Below are 14584 nucleotides of genomic sequence, written 5' to 3'. Positions count from 1 at the left end.
ATCTCCTAACTGATAGAGAAAAGTAAAAAATTTAGGGTTAATAACATAAAAATTATAGAGAATATAAAGTTCTGGAGCAGAAGTTGCAAACTGGTGGTTCATCAACCAAATATAGCTCTCAGACTATTTCTTTTGGCCTACTGAGTGTGAAACTTACTTAATTAGTTGATAATATCTAAAAATTATTTTATATGAATATCCAGCACTGGATCACCTGCATTTTTTTAGCATGGCATGTTAATAGCAGTGGCATCTTTTAGATTAGACATACACCTTTGTTTGCCCTACTTAGCACTTCTAACGTGGCTCCATCCAACCCCATATGCATTTAACTTTGCAACCCCTATTCTAGAGGCTCTTGAATACGGGAAGTAATAGTAGATCTAAAACTGCTAATGCAGCTGAACCTTGAACTTTGAGTTTATAGGAGATAGGATAGTAGGCGTGAAGATTTTAGGTAGTGAGAGTTAGAGTAGAATGTTGAATGTGTGAGAAAGAGTAGTTGCGGAGGAGTCCAGGGTTTTTACCTGAGCAACTGGAAGGATAGAGGCGCTATCAACTGAGATGAGGGAGACTGCAGGTAGATCAGGTTTGGAGAGGGAAGATGAAGAGTTCAGTTCAGGACGTGTTAAGTTTGAGGTATCTATTAAAACATCCTAGTGGAGATATTGAGTAGTGGCTATAGAGTGTGAAGTTGGAGAGAAATGTCTAGACTGGATAAATAAATTTGAGATATATAGATGATACATAAAACCATCAGATGGAATGAGATCACAAAGGGAGCAGAGGGCCCAGGCCTGAGCCCTGGGGCATATCAGCATTCAGGGATGTGAGAGAAGTTCAGCAAAGGAGATGAGGCAGGAGCATTTGGTGAAGTAGGACAGAAAAGGAAGGGAGCGTGGTGTCCTGAAGGACAAGTGTCTTGACCTGGTTTCACCCCAGAAGCAGAGCCTGAGACAGGGAAGGCAGGGAGTTTTAAGGCAGGTAGTTTATTTGGGGACCTGTTAGTAAGAAACAGAAGTCGGAGAAAGGGGGCAAGTGAAATAGGAAGGAAGGAAGGAAAATCAATCCAAGGGTGCATTTGTTGACCCAGTCACTTCTGTGAGCAACTGTGGCTTGATCCTGAGGAAGCCCTCTGAGAAGACATGACGCATATGCCTCTGGGTGGGCAGAAGAGGGTATTTATCTACCAGATCCCATCCCCCATTGGTCAAAGGTTGCCCACAGGGTGTTGGTGTTAACGCCTTCACACTTCTAGATTTGTATATGTGTCAGGATGGCTGACAAGTTCCTGTAGGCATCTCTTACTGCAAAGCCTGTGAACAGAAAGTGAGCCCCAGTAGTGCACCTAAGGGGAGGTGCTTCAGCTGGAGTGAAAATGTGAGGCGGCACACAAGAGGTGTCCCCTACACCCCACCCCCTTGTACCTTCCATTAAGAGCCATTTAGTCCACTCTGCTACAAAGCTTTCAAGGTGATGGCTGGCCACAGTTTCTACATTACACTTATAACAGGAGGGTTAGTGGAATATTGTTCATTATTTCAGTCCTCCAGTACTCGTTCTAGATTTTCATCACCTTCAGCCAGCACTTTCAGATTGAGGCATTTTCCTGGTAGAGTGACCAAGGCCTTCTTCCCCAAGGGATCAGTGCCCATAGTTGCTTTATCCTTGTCTGGCTGTAGTTGCTGCAGTTGCCCATTTACAGTTATCACTGAGCATGGCAGCCCCAGTCTAATCTTCTAGGTTCTCAGTATACTCCCTCCTGTCCGCATTGTGTAGCAGCAGCAATAAGTCCTCATGGTTGTTAGGGTCAGTTTACAGGACCCCCCTCCCCACCCCCACAATATGGTAACTCCTTCCTCAGCATGCCAGTCCAAAGTAAGGAGTCCAAAATGACCAGATGATAGTTGTTGCCTCAGAATTCTTCCTGTGTCTCCTGGCAGAAACCTCGTCTCTCTTCCCCCAGAATCAGAATTTCTAATCCAGTGGAGCCTAAGGTTGCCAATTCTACTTCCATCTGTTAGTTCCTGGACCCATATTTTTGTTTATGTGTCAGAGATACAGGGCCACATTTCAGTCTTTGGAAGACAGTGTGTGTGTCAGATCACTTACCATCTTGGAAGGCAGTGCCCCATCCCCTCAAGATGTTACCAAGCACTTTTATACATAGAAATTATATGTTTGTTAAATTTAGGACTCTTGGGTTATAGAATAAACTAAATCAGGGAAAGAAATTTTCACATACAGGTGACTAGTTATATTAGTGAAATGTTTCTCTTCACTGTGTGAACTAAACTAGTTTGTTATAGTGGCTATAGTTGCTCTTAGTTGCAAGGTTAGAATATACACATCCTGAAGATTTGATTTTACATAAAATTGTGTTAGGCTTTGAAATAGTAAAACCAGTTCTACAGAGGACTTTAGTTCACTTGAGTTTTGCCAGATGTGCCTCTGGCAAATATTAGGTTCATGAAATATAAAGATCTTTGTACCTGTAGTAAAACTGATTTTTTAATTGATTGAAATTAAATGAACTTAAACTGTGATAAGAATATAGAAATATGCCTCCTTTGATAATTTTAGGCCATTGTTAGAGGAATAAAGAAGAATTACTAATTTTCTTCCCTTGTTATCTCCTGCTTCATAAGCTGTATTGAGAACTGTATATTTTCCTTGGTACACTTATTAGTCTTTGAGTGTCTTGAGGGTGACAGCTAGGTTATCACCTAATGGTGTTTCCCAGGGCTTAACATAATGCCTTATTCTTAGTAGGTCCTCTGTATATAGTTGTTGAGTTAATCCAAGGAGATATAGATAGATATGTGTGTATATGTATACACACACACACGTATAGCATATGCATGTGGTATGTGATAATGATCATGAACTTTATTGTTAAAGTTAGTTTTAATAAAATTAAACTTATTTTAAAGTATAATAATGTTTTAGACTTTTTTCCTTTTTTCTTTCTTTAAATAGATAGAGGGACAAGAAGAGAATCACCAGCACTGGCTGAAGGTAAATATGTCTTTGGGGGAAATGATTATTCAAATACAAATGAAAAGTTCTGATTTAAATAAAAAACTACATTGGCTAAACATAATTTAAGGAAAATGTTCTGTACATAATATTGAATTGCTAAAAATGTCTTTAGGAAATATCTTATGTTGTTTAGTTTCTGGCTTAGAAGAAGAAGTAGTGGGGAAAATGTAAATTAATTAGAACTTTTTTTTACAGCTTTCTTTCAATAGGAGAGGTATGTGTTTTTATTTGAATTTTTTTAAGTCATTTGAGCTAACACCAGTATATAGTTGATGAAGAAAGGTCTAAGCCGTAGTTCTAGTAGTTTAAAAATATATATATTTGGAAGCTAGAAGGGAAGATGCTTTTACATACTTTTTAAAATAAGAGTTCTACCTGTTTGGTCTTTTTAAAAAAGTCTTAGAAGTAAAGAACATGACAACAACAAAAAAGTTAACCATTAAAGGTTCCTGAGTACTTAACCATTTATAATCTTGTAATTGTTTTAATTATAACAAGTTAATAGGTATTTGAAAATGTAATTTTTCTATAGACTTACTTTGTGTTCTTCAAGTGAAAATGATCAACTTAAAATCTCTTTCTGTGGTCTTCCTGTTCATCAACAGAGGTATTTACATTTCAAAACTTGCCTGTCATTTTATTAGAAATGGTATGACAGTTGTCATGATGGTCCTTTGGAATTGTAATCACCTCACCTACTCTGTATGTTACAGTTCAGGAGTTCTCAACCATTTTTTGTGCCCTGGACCTCTTGGGTGATCTGGTGAAGCCTGTGAATCCCTTCTCAGAATAATGATTCTAACAATGATTCATGATTTTATGAAGTAAAATACATAGGATTAAAAAGGAAACCAGTTATGTTGAAATACAGTAAACAAATATTAAAAATACAAATTTTTGATAGAGTAATATATACGCTTCTCATGTTAGAGAATAAGCCTTAGCGACAATTCTACTAACTACAGTAATTTTAAATAGTGATGAGTTTGCAATAATTGTAATGTGAAAATACCTGTAACTTCTATTGATGATGAGTTCATAGGTATTTCTAATTCTACTGTGGTTTGTTGCCTGTAATCTTGATTGAAGGAATTGCTAAGTTGCACATAGAGGTTAGTGAAAAGATTCCCATCTAAATTCACAAGTCACTGAATTCCCTTTCTGGACCCCAGATTAAGAACTCCTGTTAGTGAAAAGTCAGCTAGACCTTTCTTTCTCCCTCATATTTAAGTAAGTGTAGTTTTCTATATTCTGTATAATCCTAAAGAAGTAGAGTTATACATGCATTCCTTAAAAAATATCCTAATGGTGTAGGCTAGAAGTTCTTGAGACACCTCTGAAGAAACATTTTTCCTGGTCACTAATCACAGAAACAACATATTCTGTGGAAAAGGGAGTAGAAGGTAAGTGTTAAGCCTTGGAGAGTGCCTGCCTTCAAAGAACTCCCATTCTCGTTCAAGGAACATGAAATAAACTTGTAAAAAAAAAAAATATATCAATTTGAGATGCCAAAAGTTTAACAAGAGAACTGTCATAATTAATTGCCATAGGAAGGATGCAAATAGTAAGTGCTCTGATGCTTGTGTGATAGAAACACAAAAAAAGGTGAAGACTTGTAAAAAGTCACCAAGTGTTTTGCATTTACTTCAGTAGCATGAACTGTACAATGATAATGTGCCAGCCTAAGCTAGGAAGAGCCTGGAACAGTGTCACTAAATTTGAATGTTTGTCTAGCACCTTGTGGCTGCCCACAAATAAAAGGAATGGCAGATCTATTACAGTTTGGTTGAAGCAAAAACAACACTAATATTTGTTTTGAAGGGGACATGATAGGGTATCTGACTTTTGTGCTTTTTTTGGTTGTGGTACTTGATTTGTTCTATCAATGTGATCTCGCCGTGATGCCTTTTTTTTTTTTTTTGTGAGGAAGATTAGCGCTGAGCTAACATCCGATGCCAATCCTGCTCTTTTTTTGCTGAGGAAGACTGGCCCTGGGCTAACATCCGTGCCCATCTTCCTCTACTTTATATGGCACGCCACCACAGCATGGCTTGACAAACGGTGCGTTGGTGTGCGCTCATGATCTGAACCTGGGAACCCCGGGCCACCACAGCAGACCATGCGTGCTTAACCACTTGCACGACTGGGTAGGCCCCCTGATGCCATATTTTAAAGACGTTCTCAAAAGCTGCTCTGCCAGGGTCATTGGATCAAGCCCCACTTTTTAAAAACTAATTTACTGCTTTTGCCCAAGTCACCAAGTTTCTTTAGTCCTCAGTTCCTTCTTTTATAAAACTGGAGAATTGAGCTACATGATTTCACGTTGTTTCGTGAACTCTGTATTCTGGGCTCAGATTTTCTGTCCTTTCTGATTCTCTTCACTTCCTCCCTTTCTCTTTCCTTTCTCCCTACTGGCGATTTTAGACATATGGTGAAAATATTGAAAGTAGTTAAGTGATCTGAACTTTGGTTTGTATAAATATTGCCCTTGTATATGCGATGTGAGACTTTAAAAATTATAATTATTAGCATACTTAGTTCAAAGAAGTTTATGGTATATATATGATATATACATCCTGCATTTGGTCTTACTTAATGGTTTCAAAAATCCATTTAAAATTAATTTGCTCTACTGAGAAAATAATAGATTACTTCCTATTTTTTATAAATCATTTTTTTGTTTTTGGGTAACTCAGCTTTTACAATGTTATTTTAGTGAAAGGTATCAGGTCTTATCATTTGATAATAATCATGGAGTGTACATTTTAGGTTAACTCATGGACTCTCTATTCTCCAACTGAAGTAAAATAATATTTCTTAAAATGGTATAACAAAAACATATATATTTGGTTGTAGTTACCTCCTCCTCTGCAAGATCAAAATGTGATCAGTGACCTCTGCCGGAGTTTCTAGCATTGGAAGAGATACTGATTTATAAATGTAGAAAAATGGTTTAAGTACATATCTTAAAAATTATAAGATTATCAAGAAGAGAAAATTGATATTTTGTTTTTCTATTCTATTTGCTTATGATGAGCCTGGAGGAGTTATATTTAAGAGAAAGATTTTAATTGAAATTTAAGAACAAGGGAAGCATTTGACTCTGCCCTCCTGTAATTTCGCTGTATTAAATTGCTTTAGCGTGCCAAGCTCAACAGAAAGACCTGACAAACGATAGAGAAACATTTAAAGACATTTCTTAGTTAGCATTTTTCTAGTCGTCATATTTGTTTTCTTAAAATTTTTTCTGTGAGAATTTTATTCCTAATTTAGAAATTTTAGTTACTAATATTGAGTTAATTTCTTTCAGGAACGCTTGAAATTTTTCTTTACTCTTTTTGGATGAATTATGTATACTTTCATTTATGACTGAGAAGCAATATGGCAAAATGCTTAAGAGAACTGTTGGGAGCCAGATTTACCTGAGCGAGAATTTTTTTACTAGTTGTTGCCCTTCGGGCAAGTTACTTAACCTTCTGACCTTAGGTTGGTTGCTCAGAAGTAAAGTGAAGATTATAGTGCTAACCAACCTTATAAAATAGTTGAGGACTTTCTAAGATAATACTGTATATGTAGTACTTAGCGTGGTATGTGGCACACAGTAAGATTTCATTTATTGACTTTTACTTTCATTTAGTGCTTACAGCATCCAAGGCCCTCTGCAAGGTGCTTTGGATACAAAAGTTGTTATAGTCACACTCAGGGCAAAATGGTTCTATTGCCCTTAGTTCTTTTAGTCTGAAATGTGTAAGAAGGCCCTTAAGATGAGTGTTTCCTAAATACCTCCTTCTAAACTTTATTCTCTTTCAGAAGCTAAATCCTTGTAATTACTAGACAGGAGATAATCTTGTTTGTAATTTTTTGCGTATGTGAGTATATATGTATAGTCTGATGGGTGAGTTTTCTTTTGACCTCAGGTATTTAAAATATTTAATGGGTTGTCAAGTGGCACAGGGATTGTTTGTTTAGTTTGATTCCTGGAGGCCAATGAGAACTGGGACCAAGGAGGAGAAATTAACAAGTGGGTGAATTTCAGCTTAATACAAGTTTTGTGTGATTCTTGATGGCGAGATTCATGTTGGATTAATTGTGCATCATTCGGTCATTGGCTGAAGTTTCTAAAAAAAGTTTCTAAAATTGAATGAAGTCTAACGTTTAAGTCATTTGAAAATACAGTGACTTACTCTTTGGATGTAGTCGTGCAGAGTAAAGTATTTAAGCAGAGGCCAGATGGCTACTTGGCATGGATGTTGTAGGATAAATTCATACTAAGGTTAGATGATGAAGCTTGAGTCTTCCATTTTAGCATGTTTCTTAGTCGCTTTGGGCTGCTGTAACAAAGTGTCATAAACTAGGTGGCTTGTAAACCACAGAAATTTATTTCTCACAGTTTTGGAGGCTGGAAGTCCTGAGATCAGGGTGGCAGCATAGTTGGGTCGGGTCCTGGTGAGGACCCATTTCCTAGTTCAGAGACAGCCGTCTTCTTGCTGTGTCCTCACATTGTAGAACGAGTGAGGGAGCTCTCTGGGGTCTCTTTTATAAGGGCACTAATTCCATTCATGAGGCTGCGCCCTCATGACCTAATCACCTCCCAAAGGCCTTAGCTAATCACATTGGGTGTTAGAATTTCAGCATATGAATTTTGAGGCGACAGAAACGTTCGTAACAGCATGGATGGTCCCTCCCTGGTCTAAGATTCTCTTATTCACTGGTGATTGGATATGAAGCCATTCTGCCTGATGTCTTCCACTCCTCATTGTGACTATTAATGTTAAGAAGAGATCCCTGTCCATCAAAAAAAAATGAGGGATACCTCACTTCAGAGAATTTTTTATCTTTTACGTCAAATTATGAGAGAAAGTAAGTAGAAGGACAAATTTTAAGAACCTCTTAACCATTTCAGTCACAGTAGGAAAACTAGGAATGGTGCTTATTCCTATATGCTAAATTCTGGCAGATGTCATTGAGATTGGAGGCCTCCTGCTTCCGCTTCTTCTTCCTCCACTTAAATCTCTGTGGGGAAGAAACAGTGATGGCAGGTACATGTCTCATCCTTTTACTACCATGAGGCCTCCTTACCTGGGAGTGAGGCCTGAGTTCCTTGCCCATTTTGCTGTAGTTTGGTGACTGGGAGAGGAGTCCAGAGGCTCTCGTTCTTGAAGGCTGAGGTGGAATGTTTATATGGAGTGGATGAGAATGTTTCCATAGTCCTTAGTTAATCTCCATGCAAAAAATATACATATAAAAACGCTATTTCTGAGGATGACTTTTGGACTTAGGATCAAGATTTTAAGGATTTTGGCTCTTGTTGCTGTAATGCATAAGAACAGGAGAAACATCAATGAAGATTACTTCAGCAGTGATAAAGAATATTGTGGGAAAATATCATTGCTGTCCAGACCAGCCTTAATGTGTTAGTAGTAAACCTTCGCCTGATAACCTTGCCCTTGATTGAGTTTCTTAACTTTTGTGGAGCTTATCTTTGAATTATTCCTTGGTAGGCAGCACATTCTGTAAGCTTACTCCCTGCTTTGTGAAGTTGCGGTTTAATTTGATCTAAAGCTATACCTTTTATGGGATGCCCTTAGTTTAGGTATGCTCTTCTTTGATAAATAAGCTTTTTTACTTGAATTGTAGTTCATTCGTTAATTTAATAGATGTTTATTGTGTCCTGGCTGTGTGATGGAACGTCTGCTGGAGGCTAGAGTTTCAAAGATGAAGAAGATGTAGACTTAGATGTTTGGAAGAACTGTCTTATAAAACTCATCAAGGAACTGACATGTTCTATCTTTTATAAACTGTTCTATAGAATAGAAAGAGCCAATATATAAAATAGGCTTTATAGCAAAACTAGAAAGGAACAGAGAGAAAAATTATAGGTCAATCTCAACTTTTGAAATAGTCCAAAGTGAAATATTATGAAACCACATCTAGGAATGTACATGTATGTATTTAAATGACCAGATAGAGTTGATCCCAGGAATGCAAGGATGGTTTAGCAGTAGAAAATGTATTCATGTAATCTACCATATTCATAGATTAAATGAAAAAATGGTTGACATTATAAAGATGGCAGTTCTGCATCAGAGTGATATATGTATGTATACACACCCCATTTTTTGTAGAACTTGACAATCACGTGGCTGAATAAGAGGCCAAGAATAGCTAAAGCAATTTGGTAGATGAATCATTACTTAAACAATAAGCACAGACCACAAAAAAAAAAGAGGAAAAATTGGACCACATGTGACAAACAGCACCACTAAGACCTATTACAGACAAGGAGAAAGTATTTGCCATGTATATAAGCATCAAAAGATTGGTGTCCAGAATTCCTGTTTAGAATTCCTAAAGCCCAGTTGGAAAAAAAAAAAAAAAAAAGGATGGTAGATCAGTTGGAGTTGAGTTAGGAAAACATACTACTACGGGTATTTCAGATGGAGGGAATTTAATATAGAGAATTGGTTACAAAGGTGTTAGAGAGACTGGAAGAGCGGAAACGAGAAGAGGAGGAATACAGTGGCAGAAAAAGACGGGGTGGTGCTGTTGGTACCAGGGGTATACTGCTACCACCACTGGCCTGGAACTCACAGACTACACCTGCTTCTGCCTCTAAGTGGGGCATTGGATACTGGAATCACCCCCTCTGAACTGCTCCTACAGCTCCAACTGCTAGTCTGTCCCGGTCTGAAACAGGAAGCTTCTCTCTTTCTCCTGTCTTCTTCTCACCCTCCAGTGCCTCTCATTGACATAACCTAATGGGAACCCAGCTAGCAAGGATGCCTGGGGAATGTCGTTCACAGATTCTAAGCCCCAGCAGTACAGAGTAGTGTATAGAAAGGTAGGTGTGGGGCTGAGAGAGAGTGGGAAAATAAATGGCACAGGCGGCAAGGGATATGAATTATATATTTTACAGATGGCCTAGAAGCATACAAAGAAGTGCACATTTTTACTTGTAATTAAGAAAATACAAATTGAAACATCAGTGAGATATTTCATAGGCAAAATTAAAGCTTGAGGGTTTTTTTTTTTTTTTTGTGGGGAAGATCAGCCCTGAGCTAACATCCATGCCAATCTTCCTCTTTTTGCGGAGGAAGACCAGCCTTGAGCTAACATCTATTGCCAGTCCTCTCCCTTTTTTTTCCCTTTTTCTCCCCAAGGCCCCAGTAGATAGTTGTATGTCATAGTTGCACATCCTTCTAGTTGCTGTATGTGGGGTGCCGCCTCAGCACGGCCGGACAAGCAGTGCGTCGGTGCGGGCCCGGGATCCGAACCTGGGCTGCCAGTAGTAGAGCGTGCACCCAACCGCTAAGGCACGGGGCTGGCCCCAAGCTTGAAGTTTTGAAGGATGAGAGAGAGGAAATCTTTTACTAGTGGAACAGTAAATTGATTGAAGTACTTTGGAGAGCAGTTTGGCACAATCCAGTAAAGTTACAGCTGCCTTTTAATTTCTAGATAGCTGTCTTGTAGAAACTCTTGTACATGGGCACAAGTATATGTAGTGTGTGTAAGGATGTGTAAAGCATAATTTGTTAATAGAGAAAAAATGAAAACTCATTGTCCCTCAGTAGGGGAATGAATAAATAAACTGGTTTTTTTGAACAGTGAAATAGTATGTAACATCTAAAATGAGTGAACATGGATAATTCTTAAAACACCATTGAGTGAGAAAATTTTAAAGGAATATGGACAGTGTATCATTTATGCAAATTGAAAAGCAGAATAGTGCTATGTTGTTTATGAAATCATTTCTTTGTAGTAAAAATTTTAAAATATGTTTAGGAAGGAAGCATACTTTTAAGATACTGATTTCCTTAGGAGATGAGGGAAGGGAGGAGAGGAAAGTTGGTTGGGGGAGATTGGGAGGTTAACTGCACAAAAATAGTGGAAAGGCATCTGAAGCAAATATGGCAAAATGTTATTGCTTTAATCTGAGTGGTAGAGTGTGTGACTATGATTTTTTTTTATGTTTGAATTATTTCCTAATTTAAAGAAATAGAAAACAAGAAAGAATTAAGTATCAGCCCCTTTGGGAAGCCATTGGTTAGGTGTTCCTTTTTCTATATGTTCGTTTGCATACTTCTGTACGGAAGTCTGCCACACTCTCTCATCTGGTCTCTTCCATTTGTATGTGAATTCCTCGATGCCACATGTTCAGCGTCTGTCACAGTGATTAGCAGACAGGATCTAAGGAAAGGTTGTTGATTTAAAACAACAATAAAACAGCAATAACTGCCACCAGGCCCTGTAAATGCTAGATAAAGAAGTATTCAAGATTTTATAGAATGGTAAGGTTTTTATTTACTAGATCATCCGTGTGTTGTTGCATGTGTATTGGAAAGAGTTCAGGCACCTGAATTCCAATCCAGTCATTTTTGTTGGGCATCTTTGAATGAGTCATGTTTGTTCTCTGAACATCAATGACTTTACATTTTTAATTTTTTAAAATTATTGATACATACAAAAGAATGTATATACCTTTGTTTGTAAATTTAAAAGCCTAAAAATAATAGACTCCCATGAATCAACCAGTTATTGAGGGACCAGAATACTACCTGAACTTTTGAAGTTGCCCAAATCTGTGGACTCGTCTCTCTCCCGAGATAACCAATATCTTAAATTTTGTGTTTATCATTCCCTGGCATTTTAATATTTATTTTACCATATATGTGTGTATGGATTTCACAATAGTGGTAAATTTTAAGGAAGTAAATTTAGAATACTGTTTTTTGTGTAATGATCATATTTTTTCAAGAGAATCCTTCATGATAAATCCTTGTAAAATAGGTAATTTTTAGTTTTGGGGTTTTTTTTTGCATATTTCCATCATACACCATTCTGTAAACTCCTAAATTATTTACCTTGGAACTTTGTCCTCTCCCTTTGCATACCCTGTGTTTGTACCTGATGAAAGACATTTTAGCAGGAAGCGTTTCTTTGCTTTCTTGTTCTCAGTTTGCAACTTAGGTGGTAATTTGCGTTGGTGGTTTAATTTTTAATGGCTGGAAGCATGGAAGAGTACTAGTACTAGTAATCCCTGAATCAAACTCAAAGATGCCATGACAGTCTGATGTAATACTATTTAATTATGGTTCGCTTCCATTTAAGGAGCAGTATTGGTCTCCTAATTTATTATATTTATTGCACATGGCCAGTCATCCTAGTGTGTCTTTTATTTAAAATAGCTTAAATGAGATTTTTCATTTTAAAATACTAAATCTAAGTGTATCCACTAGATGTCAGCATTAGGAAAGATGCAGCGTAACATATGTAGAATCATAGCCAGAAGCAATGCAGGAGATTCAGTCTAACAAGGAAACTGACTTGTGTAAAGTCACATATTTTGTGATAGAGTCAGGACTAGAAATCGTCTCCCAGTTTCCACTCCGTTGTTCGTTTGTTACATTTCTGTAAGGCAGGTAACAACTCCATGTGATTACTAGACTAATAAAATATATTGATCTTGACATGTGCTAGGGATTCATGCTGAGATTTTAGTACTACTATGATGGTATTGTAGCTGGGCACCCAGTACTAATACTTGATTCCTGCTTCTCTTCCTTTACATTTTACAAGGGAAAGAGAATCAAAGGATCACTTTATTGATAGCTATACTAGTACCTGATGACGATAGATTGGATCATGTTGGTAAGGTTAAGGATTAAGCTACTCTTTAGAACTTTCTCTGTATCAGTTAGATTTCAACCAGGAAAGCTTGGTATTTTACTTGCTAAGTATTTTAAAATGGGGGATTTAATATATGAGTTTATTTACCCAAGTGTTGGAAGCCTGAACAAAAAGAGGATACTGAGGTCTGAGTGTTTTTACTAACAACACTCCTGACGCCAATTTTGAACTATTTTCCAACACAGCTTCTGACACCAAATGTTTGAGTTTTTTCCCCACACCAACCAGTTCTCCAACTCGCCAGACACCAGCTGGGTGTCCTACAATTCATTTTGATTCTGACGCTAACTACATGGAGTTAGTGCAGAACCCACAGGTTAAGGGCTCAGTCCCACAAGACTGCCCTCCACTCCAGATGCCAGTTGCAAGTCCCAGGCCTCCTGTACATCTCACCAACCAGCTATGAATCGGGAGTTCCCATGACCTCCTTGTCAGATTTGATAATTTGCTATAATGGCTCATAGAACTCAGGGAAAGACTTTACTTTCTAGTACCAGTTTATTATTAAGGATTTTATAAAGGGTACAAGTGAACAGCCAGGTGAAGAGGTACAGAGGGTGAGATTTGGAAGTGTCCTGAGTGTAGGAGCTTCTGTCCCGGTGGAGTTGGGGTGTGCCACCCTCCCAGTGTGGGGATGCGTTTACCAACCTGAAAGCTCCTCAAAACCCCATTATTTAGGGGTGTTTATGGAGGTTCCGTTATGTAGGCATGACTTATTATAAATCATTGGCGGTTGGTGATCAACTCAGTCTTCAGTCCCTCTCCCCTCCCTGGAGGTCAGGAGGTGGAGCTGAAAGTTTCAACCCTCTAATCATGTCTTGGTCTTTCTGACAACCAGCCCCCATCTTGAAGCTATCTAGGGGCCTGCCAAGAGTCACTTCATTAAAACAAAAGAGGCTCCTGTCACTCACGAAATTCCAAGGGGTTCAGGAGCTCTGTGTTAGGAACTGAGGATAAAGATCAAATATATATTTATTATATCACATAAGGTAATTTAGATATTAATGGTAACACAGGAAGCAACTATTACTTCTAGAGCTGGGGGAACAAAAGGGAAGAGATGGGTTAGGCAGAGTTTAGGAGCTCAAAGGAGGAACCCTGTAAGGCTGGAGACAGACCTCTGAAGGAGGCCAGGTGCTGCTCTGCTGCTAGGACTTCCACACGAAGCTAGAAGCTAGAGCCTAGAGCCATTGCTGTCTTTTGCATGACAGGAAATGCTCACAGGACTTGAAAAATGGAAAGAAGGACCTTCTTTCTTCCCATCTGATTTCCTTTTAGTCCCTCCCATTGATGGAACTTAAGGAGAAGTCAGCTGACAAAGTGGTCTAGGAGATGTACTTAACAGGATTATAGTCCCAACATCACGAAGCAGAGTCTAGAAGGATGGGCTTGGGGGTGAGAGGTAGTTGATAAATAACCACCACAGTCCACCTCTTTTACTACTCAGCATTCATTTATCCATGTTGCTTTAAGTACAGCAGAAACAGCATTTTCCTGCTTCCTTTCAGAATTCTAGTCCTTGAATAGCTCATACTTAAATTGTCTGTGGGTACAGATGGAAGGAGAAAACCCCTATGAATGTAGAGTGCCAGAGGGGATGCTAAGTCTACTTACCAAGTTCGGTGGAACCAGGAGTGGGGAGAGAATTGAAGTCTGGGGAGCTCAGGTTCTGCTTAAGCACGTTTACCATATAAAGATCACAAGACAGGAAGGGCAGGAGAAAAGGGGAAATCTTGGTTATGTCATTTAATGAACAAATGTTTGTTGCCCAGTTGTTGTCACTGTGCTAAAACAAGATGCTGTTTAGCAGCTTCTCTTGTTGGGAAGAAAGCAGGGGAAGAAAGCAGTGGAGAAG

The 14584-nt window shown here is 38.3% G+C and overlaps 1 protein-coding gene across 7 annotated transcripts in view; it reads left to right on the top strand.

Annotated features, from left to right (window-relative positions):
- CYRIB (CYFIP related Rac1 interactor B) overlaps window positions 1-14584 on the top strand; it is a 144894-nt gene that overhangs the window by 88894 nt on the left and 41416 nt on the right. For 6 of the 7 annotated variants that reach the window (XM_058564935.1, XM_058564938.1, XM_058564941.1 and 3 more), the window contains one exon: window positions 2980-3018. The exons of the other annotated variant lie outside the window; for it this stretch is intronic. The gene's annotated coding sequence lies outside the window, so the exon portion shown is untranslated. The remainder of the gene's footprint in view (window positions 1-2979; window positions 3019-14584) is intronic. 7 annotated transcript variants of the gene reach the window in all.

The sequence above is a fragment of the Diceros bicornis genome, chromosome 21, assembly GCF_020826845.1.
Source record: "Diceros bicornis minor isolate mBicDic1 chromosome 21, mDicBic1.mat.cur, whole genome shotgun sequence".
In the NCBI taxonomy this organism is placed as follows: Eukaryota; Metazoa; Chordata; class Mammalia; order Perissodactyla; family Rhinocerotidae; genus Diceros; species Diceros bicornis.
The sequence above is the reverse complement of the archived record's forward strand: the minus strand, read 5'-3'. Positions and strand labels throughout refer to the sequence as shown.